The 19,087-nt window shown below is 41.2% G+C and overlaps 1 protein-coding gene across 1 annotated transcript in view; it reads left to right on the top strand.

The window, feature by feature from the left end:
• The window catches only part of EHD4 (EH domain containing 4), a 66,914-nt gene that overhangs the window by 535 nt on the left and 47,292 nt on the right, over positions 1–19,087 (top strand). The window lies entirely within an intron of this gene.

The following is a 19,087-nucleotide window of genomic DNA, read 5'->3' as shown; positions in this document are numbered from 1 at the left end:
CCCCCCGACCCCCGCCGCTGCCCACGTACGTGAATATTCCTTGCTTCAGTCCAATAGCGGTACACTCCTTCATTTAGAAATAACCCCATTGAGGGTAAACGTCCCCTTTCCTTCCTCATTCGGTAAATAACCCCACAGGGGTAAATACCTTCCAGCCCTTACCCAGGGGAACAGCATTGACATACAGCCCACCATCAGTGTAGTTGCCGCTGTGCCTAAGCTTCATACTGTAAAGACATCAGCAACTGGGTTATATACTCCCTTGGCCCTCCTGCCAGCACACAGTTTCATACAATAAATACTCCATAACTACCCACTCTTGCATGCACCGTGGCCATGCCCCCTCTGCCACTTTCCTTTCAGACAGTAAGTATCCATTTCACACCTCCACTGAATGATTAGTTCCCTGCTCCTCCATCTTCATATGATAAATACCCCTCACCCTGTCATTTCCACTCTCACTTGGTAAATACCTCCTTGGCCCTGCTGCCTATCTGTTAAATAATCCTCCATCTGCCCCCTGCACTTGCATAAGAAAATACCTTTTCATGTGGTAAGTACCACTACCCCGGGTGAACAAACCTACCATTTTCATACAGTAACAAACCTATTATCTTTGAACAGTAACACACCTCTAGAGTAAACATGGAGTGGAAAGTTGAGAGGCCTGTCACTAGAATGAAGACAATAACCTTGATGGCTGAGGCAGAACAAGCTCCAAGCTGTGGCTTGTGTTATCATGAAAGTGCAAGTGAAAACATCTCCACTGGGTGGACAGGTGGAACAAGTTTGCTTGGATGAGGGCAGGATTGAAAAATGTGGAGTATGTAGGAAAGTGCGAACGCATGATTTAAAAGTACTTTAAAAGAAGATAAAAACATAACCTGTATTAACTACCTGTTCCATCTTAAAGCCACAAAGCAAGTAGCACTGGTGTATTGAGTGAATCAGGACCTTTTGTTTGTTGACATGCAAATTAACTAATCAGTCTAAGCCAGGGGTGGGCCAATTTTTTGGCCCAAGGGCCATATCTGGGTGGGGAAATTGCATGCAGGGCCATGAATGTAGGGCTGGGGCGGGGGTTGGGGTGCAGGAGGTAATGTGGGTTGTGGGAGGGGGTGTGGTAAGCAGGAAGGGGCTCAGGGCAAGTGGTTGGGGTGCGGGGTGCGGCGGGGGTTCAGGGCAAGTGGTTGGGGTGCGGGGTGCGGCGGGGGCTCAGGGCAGGGGGTTGGGGTGCAGGAGGGGGTGCGGAGTGCAGGAAGGGGCTCAGCAGGGGGTTGGGGCTCAGCAGGGAGCTCAGGGCAGGGGGTTGGGGTGTGGGGTTCAGGAGGGGTGTGGGCTCTGGCCTGGCGCCGCTTACCTTGAGTGGCTCCGGGGTGGCAGCTGCGCACAGCAGGGTTAAGGCAGGATCCCTGCCTGCCCTGGCCCCACGCCACTCCTGGAAGTGGCCAGCATGTCCGGCACTGGCTTGCCCTCTGCCTCCTGCTCCCCCAGAGGCCGCAGGAACGTGGCGCTGGCCGCTTCTGGGAACGGAGCGGGGCCAGGGCAGGCAGGGATCCTGCCTTAGCCCCGCTATGCCATGGGGCTGGCAATCCCGCGGGCCAGATTGAAAGCCCTGACGAGCCGGATCTGGCCCACGGGCCATAGTTTGCCCTCCCCTGGTAAGCCTTCTGTTGTGTTATCACTGTATTGGAGAGAAAAGCTTTTCTAAACGTCTGAAAAATATGATATTTAAGTTTGATGCACATTTCTGAATTTTTTCAGCATTCTGTTCTGTTTTTGCCTTCCTGTTTAAGGACACTATCTCATGGCTTTTTGTACTGATGGGAAGGAATATGTGTTGTTTTCCATTTACTGTAATATTTTTCTAGCTTGGTTCAATGAACAGTAGTTACTGTGAGTTAATATAGTGTATAACTGCATCAGCAGTCAAGTGTAAAACATCTAAAAGCTGTGCAGCCCATAGTGCTAGTTTTGGTGTTGCATTGAAATGCAGGATCCAGATTTGCGAGTGACCTTGGTACTTCTGTTTCTGTGGCTGGTAGATTTCAGATCCCTCAGAAAGGTAGGTAGCACATGTGCATTAAGTTATACGTAGGCATATGCCACTCTACTCTTTCTTGAGTTTAGTATAAGTAAGATTGCACCTGAGTGGGATGTAAGATCTTTTAGAAGTGATAGTTTTATGAAATATAGTTCTGTGGAGATAACGAACTTTGAAGGAAATGGGACCCTACAATTCTATACCAGTGATCACTAACCTGTCTTGCTCAGGACACCCAGAACTGTGAGCCACTGTGTTACACCTCTGCCTTAGCAAGAATGAGAGCTTTGCCACTGCTAAGCTGTGCGTCAGTTCTCTGACACACCAGTCTGTCTGTCTTTCCAACAAATTCATCAAGACTCTACCAGTGTAAACTTTCAGGTAACAATCAGTGAAGCCCAGTTCCTGACTTCTCCAGAGACGTCTCCCTGCAGTGTCCAGTCCCTCCCACTGGACACACTCAGAAATTGTTTGGTGCCTCCAAAGAGAGAATGCACACATCAGACTGTAGGTTAGCTGAAAACTCACGCTTCACTTTAATACACAGTACTGGTTTTGTAATAAAACAAGAATACGTTTATTAACAAAGAAGAGAGACTTTATTGGTAATAAGCAAGAGAAAAAGAGACAGATATGGTTGCAAATAAAACAACGCACAACACATTTTCTAGTGATTAAAACTTAATCTTAGCAATCTTTGCCTAAGCGGTTTTCTTACATCAAGTTATCAGCATCTCCAGGCCAAGAGAATGCAACTTTCACATGCTCACAAGTTGTTCACATGCTGTTCCCTGTGTCCCCTAAGTGATGGGTAACTAAAATATCTTTTTTGCTCCCCTTTTATTATTCAAAGTCCATTGTGTCTGCCTCAAGAACCAGGAAAAAGAAGAACAGGAGTACTTGTGGCACCTTAGAGACTAACAAATTTATTAGAGCATAAGCTTTCGTGGACTACAGCCCACTTCTTCGGATGCAGGCTTCCTGGGGTGCAGATTCTGTCCCCTGCTGTGATGGGTCAGTGGTTTTCTCCCGTGCTCATTTAGCTTGATGGCTTTGTTTACATTATATGTAAATGAACTTCCATTGTCCTCTGCCTGTAACCAAGCTGGTCAGACATATAGATATATAGAGAGAGCGAGAGAGAGAGAGAGTGTGAATGAATGAATTAATATAACCTGTACATGTATCACACAATGATTTTCAGGCCTAGTGTGTCACCAGTACACACATGACACCTTCCCTGACACCTTTGATATATATATTCGGCCCTACCAAATTCACAGTCCAGTTTGGTCAATTTCACAGTCATGGGATTTAAAAAATTGTAAATTTCATGATTTCACCTATTTAAATCTGAAATTTCACGGTGTTGTAATTGTAGGGGACTTGACCCAAAAAGGAGTTGCATGGAGGGACGCAAGGTTATTGTGGGGGTACTGCTACCCTTACTTCTGTGCTGTTGCTGGCAGTAGCGCTGCCTTCAGAGCTGGGCAGCTAGAGAGTGGCAGCTGCTGGCCAGGAGCCCAGCTCTGAAGGCAGAACCGCTGCCAGCAGCAGTGCAGAACTAAGGATGGCATGGTATGGTATTGCCACCCTTACTTCTGTGCTGCTGCTGGCGGGGCGCCGCCTTCAGAGCTGGGCACCCAGCCAACAGCTTCTGCTCTCTGACCACCACTCTCCGGACACCCAGCTCTGAAGGCAGCGCAGAAGTAAGGGTGGCAATACTGTGGCCCCCCCTAAAATAACCTTGTGACCGCCCCCCGCAACTCCCTTTTGGGTCAGGACCCCCAATTTGAGAAACTCTGGTCTCCCCCTGTGAAATCTGTATAGTATGGGGTAAAAGCACACAAAAGACCAGATTTCATGTCCGTGATGCGTTTTTCATGGCAGTGAATTTGGTAGGGCCCTAGATCTATATTATGACAACAATGTGCTGGGGAAATGAGTGCGTCAGGCCTGATGTGAGTTACAGTATGGCGGGGGGAAGGGGGCTCTCTGCCACTTAGCCTTGAAGGGCTTGTGGGTCACGAAACCTTAAAGATGATAAACTTTTTGTGAGCTGTCCTGTACGACATAGTACTATTTACAATTAAATATTCCTGCAGTGATAATATATGGAGATATAGAACTGGAAGGGACCATGAAAGGTCATTGAGTCCAGCCCCCTGCCTTCACTCGCAGGACCAAGTACTGATTTTGCCCCAGATCCCTAAGTGCCCCCCTCAAGGATTGAACTCACAACCCTGGGTTTAGCAGGCCAATGCTCAAACCACTGAGCTATCCCTCCCTTGCCCCAAATATTTCATGATTTTTTTTTTTTTTTTTTTTTAAATGTGGGCTAGGTTCAGCATTTTTCCTCTTGCCTTTCTTGTCTTTCCTGTTTCTCTTGTTACTTCAAACACTTGTTTGGTAATTACTTTACGATTATGTACAGGGCATGACCTTGCAAATAGGTACATGGCATGAAAATGTCTGCATTTCCCCACATGTTAATTATACAAAGTTGCTAGTTTTTGCATTCCTCATAAATTGCACTGAAAATGTAATTTTCCCAAGTACAGTAACTTAGAACTGTCCAAGGAACCTTGTAGAGATGAGGATCAAGTTTTAATCTGCTTTTTATATCTGCAAGGTTCATGGAAAGTCCTACTTTAAATTCTACAAAACTTCTTTTTTCTTATTCTCTAAATACCAACAGATTATCATTTACTAGCAACTTTACAATAACAAACTATCTTTTTTTCTCTTTTAACATAGGCCCAGATCCTGCAGAGTCTTATACCCATGTTTACCTTTACCACTGAACAGTTCAACTGTCTTCAAACGTTTTTAAATATCAAGTCAGTTTTCTCTTCTCTTATTTACAACTACCCATTGGAAGCTTGAAACTGAATTTGGTTTCTTTAGTGATTATTGCTTCCATCCTGCAAGCTCTTATACACTGCTTAATTTTGCTTGGATGAGTAAATTACGGTTATGCATAAGTATTTGCAGAATTGCGAATTAGGACATAATTAGGTAAGAAAACCAAGTGCAGCTTTGGGCTCCCAAAGGGTAGGTGCAGATAAGAGAAGTGGAAAAGTTATTTGTATTTTAAGGCTATTTGTGAAAAATAGTTTATTGTTCAAACATTGCCCTGTGCTCACATTAACTTTTTTTTAAATTAAATTAAAAGCTGCTTTGTGGGTTTGGAGTCCGTATAGTATTGTGACGGGTTCGGTCACAGGGATCCCCTTGGGACTGTCACTTGATGTGCTGAAATTACCTCTGAGCCTGTTTTCCCTGCCAGCTTGGGACTCCAGAATCCTGCCTTGTTGAGCCAGACATGCTAGTTAGCTGCAACACAGACTCAGGGTCTGGGCCATGCACACAAAGCTGCAGACTTTAACCAAAAACAGCTCAGCAGGTTACCTCTCCAGCACCCAGACACCCAATTCCCAATGGGATCCAAACCCCAAATAAATACGTTTTACTCTGTATAAAGCTTATACGGGGTAAATTCGTAAATTGTCCACCCTCTATAACACTGATAGAGAGAGATGCACAGCTGTTTGCTCCCCCAAGTATTAATCACTTACTCTGGGTTCCTTAAAAACAAAAGTGAGTTTATTAAGTATAAAAAGTAAGATTTAAGTGGTTTCAAGTAATAACAGACAGAACAAAGTAAGTCACCAAACAAAATAAAGCAAAAACATGCAAGTCTAAGCCTAATAGATTAAGAAACTGATTACAGGTAATATCTCACCCTCAGGGATGTTCCAATAAACTTCTTTCACAGACTAGACTTCTTCCTAGTCTGGGCCCAATCCTTTCCCTTGGTACAGTCCTTGTTAGTTCCAGCAGACATCTTAGGTGATAAGCAGGGGCTTTATCATGACTGGCCACCTCTTTGTCCTGCTCCGCCCCCTTTTATAGCTTTGGTACAAGGCGGGGATCTTTTGTCTGTGCTTGGACCACAACCCTCCTTCTAAATGGAAAAGTACAAGATTTCAGATGGATTTCAGTATCAGGTGACATGGTGACATGTCCCTGTAAGACCTCATTCTTCATTACCGGTGGGCTGGCCCACACCTACACAGGAAGGCTTGCAGGTAAATAAACCCATTTACAGGTCATTGATTCTGAAGCACCCTTAATATGTTTACATCAATAATACAAGTTTATATCTTATTTTTTTAACTCCAGACATAGAAATAATACAGGCAAAAAAATAGGATGAACACATTCTGTAAATTACAAGCTTTCTAATGATACCATACAAAGGGTATTTAGCACAAAGCATAATCCAGTTATGTCATATTCATAAACATATTTCCATAAAGCGTATGGAGTGCAACGTCACACCCTCCTCCTGAACTTATTACCAGAGTCCGTGGTGGAGGCAGTACACGTAAAATTCCTCTTTCCTGGACAGGGCATCTGCTATCCAGTTCTCTTTTCCTTTAATATGCATAATTTCCATGTCAAATTCCTGCAGGACCAGGCTCCAGTTTAGCAGTTTGGATTTTTATGTCCTTAGTTCGGTTAAGCCATGCCAAGGTTGAATGGTCAGTTAGAATCACTCTTTTTCTATGACAGAGTAATTCTGTTCAGCAGGGGACACCTTTTTGCTTAGGAAGGCAATGGGGTGCTTCTTGTTGCCCTCCCCTGACTGCATTAGCACAGCACCCAACCTTGTGTCTGATGCATCCGTACACAATTCAAAAGTCTTATCAAAGTCAGGGATAACCAGCACAGGCTCCGCAGACAAGAGTGCATTTACCTTTCTGACACGCCTCTGACAAAATTACCTTATTAGGTTGATGCTTTTTACATGTGATTGGGGATACAGTGTCACTGAACCCCTCCACAAACCTCCTGTAATAATTTGCCAAGCTTATGAAGGATTGGACATGCCTTTTAGTCTGGGGTACAGGCCATTTTATGATGGCTTCCACCTTAAGAAGGTTGGGGGTTATTTCGCCCCTCCCCTCCCCCCCACTACCCAGTGTCCTAGATAAGGGATTTTGGCTGCCCCTATCTTGCACTTAGAGGGTTTCACAGTTAGTCCAGCTTCTTTGCGCTTTGATGGCACAACTCCCAGATGCTCCTTGTGGTCACTCCAGGTGTTGCTGAATACAGCAAAGCCATCTATGTATGCCCCCAAGCATAATTCTGCAAACCATTTAACACTCTATTGACCAGTCTCTGGAAGGTTGCACCAGCATTTACCAGACCAAAAGGTAGCACCGTAAATTCATAGAGCCCTATGTCAGTGATAAAAGCTGATGTTTGTTGTGCCTCCCCCTCCAAAGGGATCTGCCAGTAGCCTTTAGTTAGATCAGAGGTACTGAGGTACTTGGCTTGGCTCAGCATATCCAGCATGTCATCAATTCTTGGCATGGGGTATGCATCTGTTACAGTGACAGCATTGAGTTTCCTATAGTCTACACAAAATCTTACAGTGCCATCCCTTTTGGGGACCAAGACCACAGGGGAAGCCCACGCAATGTCAGATTCCTTAATCACCCTCAGGTCCAACATGCTTTGTATCTCAGCATGAATTTGCTCCTTCATCTTGCTGGTGGCGCTGCAAGACCTGGAACGGGGGGGTTGTGTGCCTTTCGTGAGGATTCTATGGGACAGCGAGTGTGTCCTCCCTGGTTTGTTGGAAAATACTCACTCTACTTTTGCAGCATTGATAACATTTCCCCCTTTTCGACTGGTGTCAGCTCCCTACAGATTTCCATCCTTTCCAGAGTTGACCCATTTTGGCATTCAGCCATCAAATCAGTGAGTGGGCATGCCTCAGTTTCCCCTTTGACACAACCGATCATGTTTACCCTGGCCACTCTACTGTGATAGGCCTTGAGTCTGTTTACCTATACTAGTTAGGGCATAGTATCATCAAGCAGCTTTTTAACTTTATAAGTTTCCTCATTTGCCACTTCCACCACTTCAAAGGCCCCCTCCCAGGAGTTTTGCATTTTGAATTTTTTCGCAGGACTGAGTAACATTACCAAATCACCCATGTCAAAAGTGCGTTTACAAGTATTTTTATCATACCATGCCTTTTACTTGGCCTGACTGCTGCGGAGGTTGTTTTGGACAATTTCCATCATGGCCTTTAACTCCCTCCTGAACCTCTGAACATATCCAGTCATGGGTTCTTCCCTCACCTTGTTGCATCCTTTCCAGGTATCCCTAATGAGATAGAGAGGTCCCCTCGCTTTCCTCCCATACCGAAGGTCAAATGGGGACAATCCCATGGACTCTTGGGGTACCTCCCTGTAGGCATACAGTAGGAATGGCAATAACTCGTCCCAACTCTGGCACCTTTTCTTGGCATACATCCCCAGCATGGATTTTAGGGTCCTATTGAATCTTTCCACCAGCCCATTGGCCTGGGGATGGTAGGGGGCCGTCTTAAGCTGTCTCACTCCACATACCTTCCATAGCTTATTGAACAACTGCAACATAAAATTTGCCCCCCGATCAGACAAAATCTCCTTACGGAAGCCCACTCTGCTGAATATGGTGAGCAGGGCTCTTGCCACTGTTTCAGCTTCTATGTTAGCGCGATTGCCTCAGGATACCGAGGCAAAATCCACCACCACTAAGATATACAGTACTTAAAAAGAACGAGGAGTACTTGTGGCACCTTAGAGACTAGCAAATTTATTTGGGCATAAGTTTTCGTAGGCTAAAACCCACTTCATCGGATGCATGCAGTGGAAAATACAGTAGGAAGCTATAGCTATATATAGAGAGAACGTGAAAAAATGGGTGTTGCCATACCAGGTATAACAAGACTAATCAATTAAGGTGGGCTATTATCAGCAGGAGAAAAAAAAACTTTTGTAGTGATAATCAGGATGGCCCATTTCCAACAGTTGACAAGAAGGTGTGAGTAACAGTAGGGGGAAAAATTAGCATAGAGAAAGTTTTACTTTGTGTAATGACCGATCCACTCCCAGTCTTTATTCAAGCCTAATTTAATGGTGTCCAGTTTGCAGATTAATTCCAATTCAGCAGTTTCTCGCTGGAGTCTGTTTTTGAAGTTTTTTTTGTTGGAATATTGCGACTTTGAGGTCTGTAATTGAGTGACCAGGGAGGTTGTAGTGTTCTTCAACTGGTTTTTGAATGTTATAATTTGTGAAGTCTGATTTGTGTCCATTTATTCTTTTGCGTAGAGACTGTCCGGTTTGGCCAATGTACATGGCAGAGGGGCATTGCTGGCACATGATGGCATATATCACATTGGTAGATGTGCAGGTGAACCTAATCACATCAGCCACACCATGCAATCAGATGGTGTGGCTGATGTGATTAGGTCCTATCATGGTGTCTCTTGAATGATATGTGGACAGAGTTGGCAACGGGCTTTGTTCCCCCTCCAAGTGGGGTGTGGCATAGGACCCATTATGTCCATTGCCACCCTTTGGAATGCCTCCCGTATGATAGGCAAGGGACTCAGCGGAGCCTTCTGGGGTCTCACCGGTTTCTTCCTCTCTTGACACACCGCACAAGTCCTACAATAATCCCTCACATTATTCGGTATCCCTGGCCAGTAGAAATTCCTCCTCAGCCTGTCGTAAGTCCTCTGTACCCCCAAGTGACCAGCAACGGGCCTATCGTGTGCTACCAGCACTAATTCCCCCTGGTGTTGGCTGGGTACAACTAACTGCTTGTAGGGTTGGCCAGGGCCTCGGTTCTTCCCTACAGGGGCCTCCCTATACAGTTTCCCATCCTCTTCAAAAAACCTCCCCCACCCTCTTGCCCCCTTTCCTGGAGTTCCCTCCGAGACGCACTTTCTTATGCCCTCAAGGGAGGGGTCAGCCCTTTGTTTAGCTGCAAATTCCTGACAGACAACCCTTGAGAGAGCATCCCCAACCTTAGGCACTGACTGCATCTCCCTGCCCCCACCCCTCCTTCTAAATGGAAACATACAAGATTTAAGATGGATTTCAGTATCAGGTGACATGGTCACATGTCCCTGTGAGATCTCATTCTTCATTACCGGTGGGCTGGCCTAGTCCTACAAAGGAAGGTTTGCAGGTAAATAAATCCATTTACAGTTCATTGATTCTGGAGCACCCTTAATGGCTTCCACTTAATATGTTTACATCAGGAATACAAGTTTATATCTTATTTTTCTAACTCCAGACATAGAAATAATACGTTCAAACAAGTAGGATGAATACACTCAGTAGATTACAAGCTTTCTAATGATACCATACAAGGGGTATTTAATGTAAAGCATATTCCAGTTATGTCATATTTATAAGCTTATTTCCATAAAGCATATGAAGTGCAACGTCACAAATATATTTCCAAATCAATGTATTACCTGACCTCAGGGCAAATTTAGGTGAGAGCAAATATTTCATGGATCTTCAGGTTTTTTGTACTCTTCGTTTTGAATTCAAAGGATAGTTTTGGAAAATAAATATAAAGTTTAAACATTCCAATATTCCTTGCAGGGCTTTTAAAAAAATATTTTTGGTGCCACGTACTTGTATGTAACCTGCTTTTAGCTTAACTCTATTACCTAAAATGTTTAGTAATGTAGTTAACTGCTGTGAGTGTAGAGCTTGGGAAGAGAAAAGGGAAAAATATTATTTTATTGTAAATAAATATTGGCTGGTAAATTTCTTCCAGCAGGCTTTTCACAAGTAAACTTTGATTTAAACCTGAAGTCATAAATCTATTCTTCTGCTTCTGCATTTAATGCTCTGCTTCCTCAAGAAGGATTGAGATTTAAAAGGTGGAAAACATTTTACCCCGAAAAAATACTTCTTGTGCAGTCTTTCCTACTGAGTCAGCAAAACACTTAACTTTTAGGTATGTGAGTAGTCCCATTGAAGTCACTTACTTAAAGTTAAGCACATGCTTAAATGTTTTGCCTGATTGGGGGCTGAATGAATGAAGGAAGTAGGTAAGGCTCATATGAGTGCTGGTTGTTGTGACTTAGTGTTAGATTCTTAGTTTCATGTGAAAAAGTTTTGGTTTTAGTCAATCTGAATGCAATTTTTTGCATTGTTTACAGTCAGTATATAGTCATTTTTTAATTTAGACATTGACAAAAATGTAAAATTATGGTTCCAGGTGCTACTCTTCCCCCTCCCCTTATAAACTCCACAAACACTAACTCCTCAACACCAAGCCTATACAGAATGAAAGTAGATAAAGGAATGCTGGCAAGATTTCAAATAATTTGAACAAATCTCTGCATGTTTCTAATAACACTTCAGCTGCACCCTTGATACTGTTGAGTCTTTTTTCACTTAGTTTAAATGATCAGTTTAGTTTTATTATCAGGATGGATTTGATTTAAATCGAATTGATTTAACTCATGATTTAAATCACTAGTCAGGAAGACTCTATTTAATCGTGGATATCTACATAAAAGTGCATTCTTGTCGGTTGTTATAACCTTAATACATATTCTTCATAACTCAGAGATAGATGTAGGTTTCATTTTTAGAAGGTACACGCTATACATTTTTAAACAGTGATTTATTTTGAAAACTTTTCAGATTAGTTTTACAGCTATATCAGAAGATGAATGATTGTTTTGGTTATTTCATTTACCAAAGGTAATTGAAGCAGATATTGATGAAGTCATTCAGAGGTGAACTATCTTCAATTCAACAGGTTAATCATTAATATTTGGAGGATTTTCTTGCCATGGTTTATTAGGAGGAGAACATCACCAGACAGACATTTAAATTGTTTTATTTAACTAAAACAACGTTTTGAATTCTGGATTATTTTTTTCAACAGCGAACATAATATTTTAACAAAACAAGTATATGAATTTTTGAATTTAGTTAAACATTCAAGTTTTTTAAAGTCTGGTTTCTTTTTGTTAAAATTGTTTTTAACTAAAATAGTTAAATGAAATATTTAAAATAACAAAACCAAAAATTAAATAGACTATGTCAGCCAGGTCAACATGAGAAACTTAAAATATTGGCTTCTGCAGCTAACTGAGTCGTCTTCACCTTCATTTTCCTGTTTGTTCATAATCTGGAAAAGAAAAACAAGCTTTCCTGCTTTTTCAGGTCCCAAACGATCTCTCAATTTGGAATGAATTAGTCCAAAGAGAGAAAATATTCTTTCTATACCGGCAGAAGAAACTACCGCTGTTAAAAGTGAGATTATCACTTCAACAGTCTCTGCATCCAAGTGCTTAAATGACTTCCACCAGTTCACTGGTGTGACTCTTTAAAACAGCATCAGCAAACATATTTCTTGAATGGTTCAGCCTTTGCTCTGAAGTTTATTATGGAGGGATGACTGATGGATGTCCATATCATAGCCAACTCCTCTTCTTCGGCAGTTAAGGTTTGACCCTGGTACTGAGTATTGAGAATATTTGCAAGAAAATGAGCTGGAGATGGTGCTTGTCCAATTTGTTTTTTGAATGCTTGTAATTTAACTCTGTCATTGCATATTTCTCTTTTAAGATCTCACTCAGTTCCTTCCAAATTTCAACAGCGTCAGCAATAGAACAGCTATTTCCCTGCATTTTGTTCAAGGCTACAGAAATAGGCTTCAGGTACTCAGCATGTGTTCAACATTCTCTTAAGCCCAATGTTGAGAATTTGGCTGTGACGGTGCCATCTATTTTTTCATGATTTTGTTCACAAACCGTCAGCAGATTACGCCAGTTCTTAATTTAGTGCTCAAAACAGTCCACTACTGAGTTCCATTGCATGTCTTGTGGGAGAGTTAGCTTGGTTCCTCCGACTTTTTTCAGAGCAGCTGCTGCAAAATGGTTGTTTCAGAAGTATTTTGCAATTTCAACAACATTAGCCTTTATTTCTGGAACACTGAAGTCTTTGGCTAGGAGGTGCTTCAAATGAGCACTGCAACCCTATGTTATTAGATTGGGACTCTCTTCACTCTCTTTTAAATAATTTCTTCTCATCTTGGATACATTTGCAGCATTGTCTGTGACCAAGCTGTGTACGAGACATTTGAATTTTTTAACAGTTTGTTATAGCTTTTACTGCTAGTTCTTGTAAGTATTCTGCTGTGTGGGCATTTCCTGATGTAACGATTGTTTCTGTAAGGAAGATATTCCCTTCTTCTGTTGTCACACAAGCACGTACAACAGGATCATTGTGGACATTGCTCCACCTATCAAGGCTCAGGTTAACAATTTTACCCTCTAGACCAGTGGTTCTCAAACTAGGGCCACTGCTTGTTCAGGGAAAGCCCCTGGCAGGCTGGGCCGGTTTGTTTACCTGCTTCGTCCGCAGGTTCGGCTGATCGCAGCTCCCAGTGGCCGTGGTTTGCCACTCCAGGTCAATGGGGGCTGCGGGAAGCGGCGGCCAGTACGTCCCTCGGCCCTCGCCACTTCCTGCAGCTCCCATTGGTTTGTTGCATAAACAGGGCAATTTTTTCATCAATTACCTCTTTTTGTAATCTGCTGGTTCTTATCACAAACTTATCTATGGTTGTTTCTGGATGATGGAGATTTTTTTTTTCTTTTGCTACAGGTGATATACTGTGGCTATGTGACATACATGATATGACTGAAACACTATTATTGGCAGATAACTCTGAAACTATAGAAAATGATGGTGATCTTGAAGGTGGATAGTCTTCAGAACCTATATGTTGAGGATGGATTCTCCTAAACAGAATAAGTCAATGCAGTTATTTAATTATTATTACCATACAGCTTATTTAGTATTACTCATTGCATTCACTGACACTCAGTACTACTTTAAAGGTGAAATTGTAAAAGGAAGATCTGCCTATTTCAGCTATTTTTTTTTATCACAACTGAATCTAAAATGATAGTACCATAGAGTAACAACTATATTTTTTGCTCAAATATGAGAATTCAAGATTAGTTCAAAAGGAAGACAGGAGTCCTTAAGAAAGAAGTATGAAATAAAAAAGTTTACCAACCTGAAGATCCTGCATGTTCATCATCCATTCATCATCTTCAATGCAGCTTCCTCCTGAGAAGGAACACTTCTCATGATGTTGTTTCATTCGGGCAGCCAGGCCTTGCATTTCTTTGTTGCACTGTTTGTGTTTTGCATGCATGCCTGTCTTACCCACAGGTAGAGGAACTTCATTTAAAATATTCCCAAACTGGGTCTCTTTTACAGCTTACTGCCATTATAGGTTTTCCCTTCTAGTGAGATGATCGATCTCAAATCCATGAAGGCTACACTCAGAAAGACCTCAAGACTTCTGGAATATGCTGCTCAAACTGTTTCAATTTTGTTTCTACTGCCTGTCCCTCCCTTCTCATATTTATCTCCAGACTTGTTCTCCTTGTCCAGATCTATTCCGCCCCGAACAATCTTCTATTCATTGAACTTTTTGAAACTTTGCACTTTTAGAGAGAGGTAAGGGATCGACTCTGTGTACACAAATTTGCAGAAGGACAATAGGGTTGAGGTCTGTTATTTCTCACCTCTGTTTATTTTATTTAAAAACATTTTTGCTGTTAACAAGCATGTGATCTCTGGAGACACAAATGCACAGTCTGAAAACTGCAAAACTAAGCATTTCTGACAGTATCTTCTAGTCTGAGCACTGAGTCCCATTGGGTAGATAGAAAGATTAACCTAAATAATCTATAAAGAAGCCCCTGGAATCCCATAAGATTGGGTCCCTAATCTATTGGAACTCATTTACAAAACTTGTCTTAAACATTACATGAATATATTCTCATACTATAGAATTAGAATTTATAATCTCTACTCCATGATGAGATATCTTTGAGCTATAATGTATCTTAATTAAAACTATCTTTAGATGCTTTTTGAGGAAAAAAAACTATTTTATCAAAAAAATCAAATTTAAATAAAAAAAAATCCGATTTTATTTATTTATTTATTTAATTCATTGATTTTTGTCCTGTTTATTATCCTATCTGGTTATTGTATAGTAGTACGGTATTGATTGTTTGAGTATCTGACACTGCCAGAGAATGTCTAAAGAAGTATATAATTTAAAAACCAAACCAAACAAAATGTATTTTTAATTCAAATAATAAATCCAGCAAACATTCCTATTCATCATCCTCCCCCTGTTTTGTTTTTTAGGAAAAACTATCTTTATTTTAGGTTTAAACTGCGTAACAGCATACCCTTAATCCTTCTATTAGTCTTTCAATTTGTCATGGTTACTATAAAGAAGGAAGGAAGTATTGTGCATTCAGTACCTCTTGGCAAGTGATTGCAAAACAAAACATTTTTTTTTTTGAAGGTGGAGGGAAATGGGGACAATTGACACTTTGTTATATCAAACAGGAACTAGCCCTTATGCTTTTGTAGTCAGCTATGGTGTTTATTTTTTTTTCTATTTAATGATCAAATAAATTTATGCCCTATTCTAAAATCTTGTTGCGTCTCATTTTGATATCAATGTGAAGTTTAAGCATTTTTATACTACTAAATAGATGTATTTTAAAACTAGAAGGGTCTGACTTTTTTAAAACTAATCAAGGCAAGGAAATTCAGAATTAAAACTTTCTCTCTTTAGTCTGCCAAGTTTAGCTTTGTTATTATATTCAGTGTTATGGTGCAATGGTACACTTAACTTTTTTGTTCCCCATAGCCAGTGTCAAGCATTGAGGCAGGATTTTAAAACATTTGTGTCGGAGTTACACTTTCAAAATGTGGGAGCATATAAAATCTTGGGTTTGCAAAGGGTGGGTATGAGTATATTTAATCTGATTGTGGGGAAGAACTGACAATGGCCCCGTGTCTACAATGGTTCGGATAAGATTTATGATACTTTTTAATCTCTGTGGATTTGTAAAGATTAAATTTATCATTCACTGACATCAAATGTCATGAGTTTTCTTTCAGAGCAGAATTCCCACACTTAAACAAACATCCTCTGCCTGGACTAAAGAGCCCAGTTTATAAAACAAAAATAGGGGTTTTGTGACTGGAGGCTATTTTGAGTGGAAGGTCCGGAGGGAGGAAAGAAGCCTTCCATTGTGTTTCCACATGTCATAATAATTGCTAGCTAGAGCATCCTTGCTTAACATTACTGAGAAGCAGTTAGCTTGTGCTAATGCAGTAGTTCAGCATAACTGAAGCAATGCACTTTAAAGGTTGATCACCATGTCATGAACTGTGCTTAATCCTTGGCACATCTAATTTTGAAATGAAGTTTCCCACAGTTTGGCTTCAAGCTCTGCAACGAGGTCTTGGGAAGACCTTACAGCATTCATTATAAGTGCAGGAAGACTGCACCTCATGTAGAAGGAAAGCTTGCAGTCCACAGGATGTGTGTGGCATGAACTAGTCTGTCTGTGAGACGCATCCTATTTTAAAATAGTCTTCCTGTAAACTCTTGGACTCCTTCTCTACTGATCTTTGCTGACAAGGCCATGAGATCACTGGCGTTATACTATACATCTGGGTGTTTTCCTGTGTTAACATAATGTATTGTACAAAAAACACTGTCGTTTTTCACTCTTAGTGAGACTGCCCTCTCCTTTCATGTGGCTGGGTGAGACTGGTGTTTGTACATTGAGAGGAAATGTGCTAAATAAAACTTGCAACTGGTAGTCAGTATCTGGTTCTGTTCTGGATTCTGGCTCACAGTCATACAGCAAGTCTGTGGCAGTCACTTAAACTGAGGCAAAGAGGTTTCCTGTCTGCAGATATGCATAATATCTGTCTTACCAGGGTGTTACATGTGTATCTTCAGTATTTCTAGTGTGCCTATCAATGTAGTATATAGGGTCAATTGTGTGAAGCGTAATATGTGGAAAGGGATTTGAAATCCTTGGATGGAAGTCAATATTGAAGTATAAATTATTGCTACTATGAGGGCTTGGTTTTCAAAATTTTGTGTAATTGTGAAACTAAGTTGTAGATGCCGTTACCATGGCTTGCATGTGCAAGTTTGGTAGTTGCCCACACATGGCGATTGTATGTGAATATGTAAATATCTTGAATTTGCACATCTATGTTGTTATAATGGAAAATCTGTTCATAAGGGTCTTTCCTGAGAGGCGCTCAATACTGTTCAGCTCCCACTGAATTCATTTGGAGTTGCAGCCCAGCAGTTTCCTGAGCAGGCTCTAGATATCCAAAAAGAAATCACAAAAGAAGATGTGGGAGAAGGGAATATCTGGGGTAAATCCTCCGTCCTCAAGGTGCCTGACATGTTGATGAGCGGTAACGGTATCTAAGGGACATTATCCTGTGATCTGATCTAGGCTGGTGGACACCTGCACAATGGGTCTCCTCAGAGACCTGTGGATTCATCTATGTGGCTCTGATTTGCAGAACTGGGGATTAAGATTGTTGCTGCCACTTTGTAAGCTTTATGTTGTATGTGTCACCATCTTCTGAATCACCATCTTCCATCAGCAGGAGTCTCTGGAAACACTGATTCATAGCAAAATAGGAGACTTAAAACCAAAAATAGAGACTCTTTTTGAAGAGCAACATCAGTGAAAAGGAAATCCTTATTTGAAAGAGAAGTACAGTATACCTGATCTATGGAACTCACTTCTGCAGCTACTGATACAAAGAATTTTAGATTAAAAAAGATTAATACACTAGCACCTGTAGTTATAAGTGTTATCTAAGGACTAGATGTCAACTGTCTAGATGTCTTGTCAACTGTCTGTAATTGACCATCTTGATTATCACTACAAAAGTTTTTTTCCTGCTGATAATAGGTCAGCTTAATTAATTAGCTTCTTAGAGCTGGTATGGCATCTTCTCTGTATGTATATATATACTCTTATTATATGTTCCATTCTATGCATCCGATGAAGTGGGCTGTAGCTCACGAAAGCTTATGCTCAAATAAATTTGTTAGTCTCTAAGGTGCCACAAATACTCCCGTTCTTTTTACGGATACAGACTAACACGGCTGCTACTCTGAAACCTGTCTAGATGTTGAAACTGAATCCATGTGGGTGCAGGGATGTGCAGATCCATTTTCAGTATTTAGACCTGAGCTACAATATATCTGAGCATAAAGTGACTGTCCTCTGAGCTCAAGAATGCATACTATTCTCTCTCTACACCCCCACCTCTACCAAATAAATAACATAGTCATGGCATTGGAGCATTAAGCAGAAGCTGATACAGGTCACTCCTGGAAGCAGAACAATGTAGTTGACAGACTTTGGCCTGTTCTGATATCATGGTAGTAAATAGGAGATTCTGAGAGAGAGACTCTCTTCTAATCTTTTGGCTCTTACATGTCATCTTTCTGGTTTTGGTCTGTATGAGTTAAATAGTAGTTCTTCCCTTCTACCATTCCTTCAGATTTTAGACATCAAATAAGATGATGGAGTTGTTCCCTGTAGGTTGTACAATATAAGTTTGGTGCTACCTGAAGCAAGTTTACCGAGGCTGGTGAAGAGATACTATTTCAAAGCTATCATACTTTTAGTTCCTTGAATTTAACTTCTTTGTACCAATATTATAAGGCTTTGGTTGTTTGAGTTCTGTTGAACTGAAGGCAGAGTGAAGCAGGAATTGTTTAACAAGTGGAAAAGCTCCATGGAATGTATATGCAGCTACAGCAGTCTTGAAGTAAGATTAAAGTAGTGCTGTTTTATAAAATGACACACAACCTACCAAACCATTGCTAAATATTGACCCCAAAGTAGCAGCATTGTCCAGGCTCCCACCCACTGAATGCTCAGAGCATTCTGCCGCTGGCTGTCAGAGCAATGGTACTATCACTAAAGCCTGAAGAATTGTCCTGATAGGTCCAATTTTGATTATTTTAAGCCGTTGACAGTGGCAATCCACAAACGTGCCCTAAATTGTAGTAAGTCGTGATTGGCTTTAAATACACCAATTCTGTGGGAAACCCACGAACCTAGTAATTCTTGATTGATCAGATTCTCTTTGTTTGATGGAGACTCTTGAATTACTAAATCCTCAATTGTTTTCCTACATGCAATTCTTCAAGGGTATTTCTAGGGTAGTTCTGCTGTTCTTGTTATGAATAGGGAGTTAGAGCATAATTTTCTTGAAGCTAAGCAGGGCTTATTGTAGTTGCTCTTTCCTTCTCTGAATCTGGAAAAATGGGTAAGCCGGT

The sequence above is a fragment of the Trachemys scripta genome, chromosome 4 (genome assembly GCF_013100865.1).
Source record: "Trachemys scripta elegans isolate TJP31775 chromosome 4, CAS_Tse_1.0, whole genome shotgun sequence".
In the NCBI taxonomy this organism is placed as follows: Eukaryota; Metazoa; Chordata; order Testudines; family Emydidae; genus Trachemys; species Trachemys scripta.
This window is presented reverse-complemented; position numbering and strand designations above follow the sequence as displayed.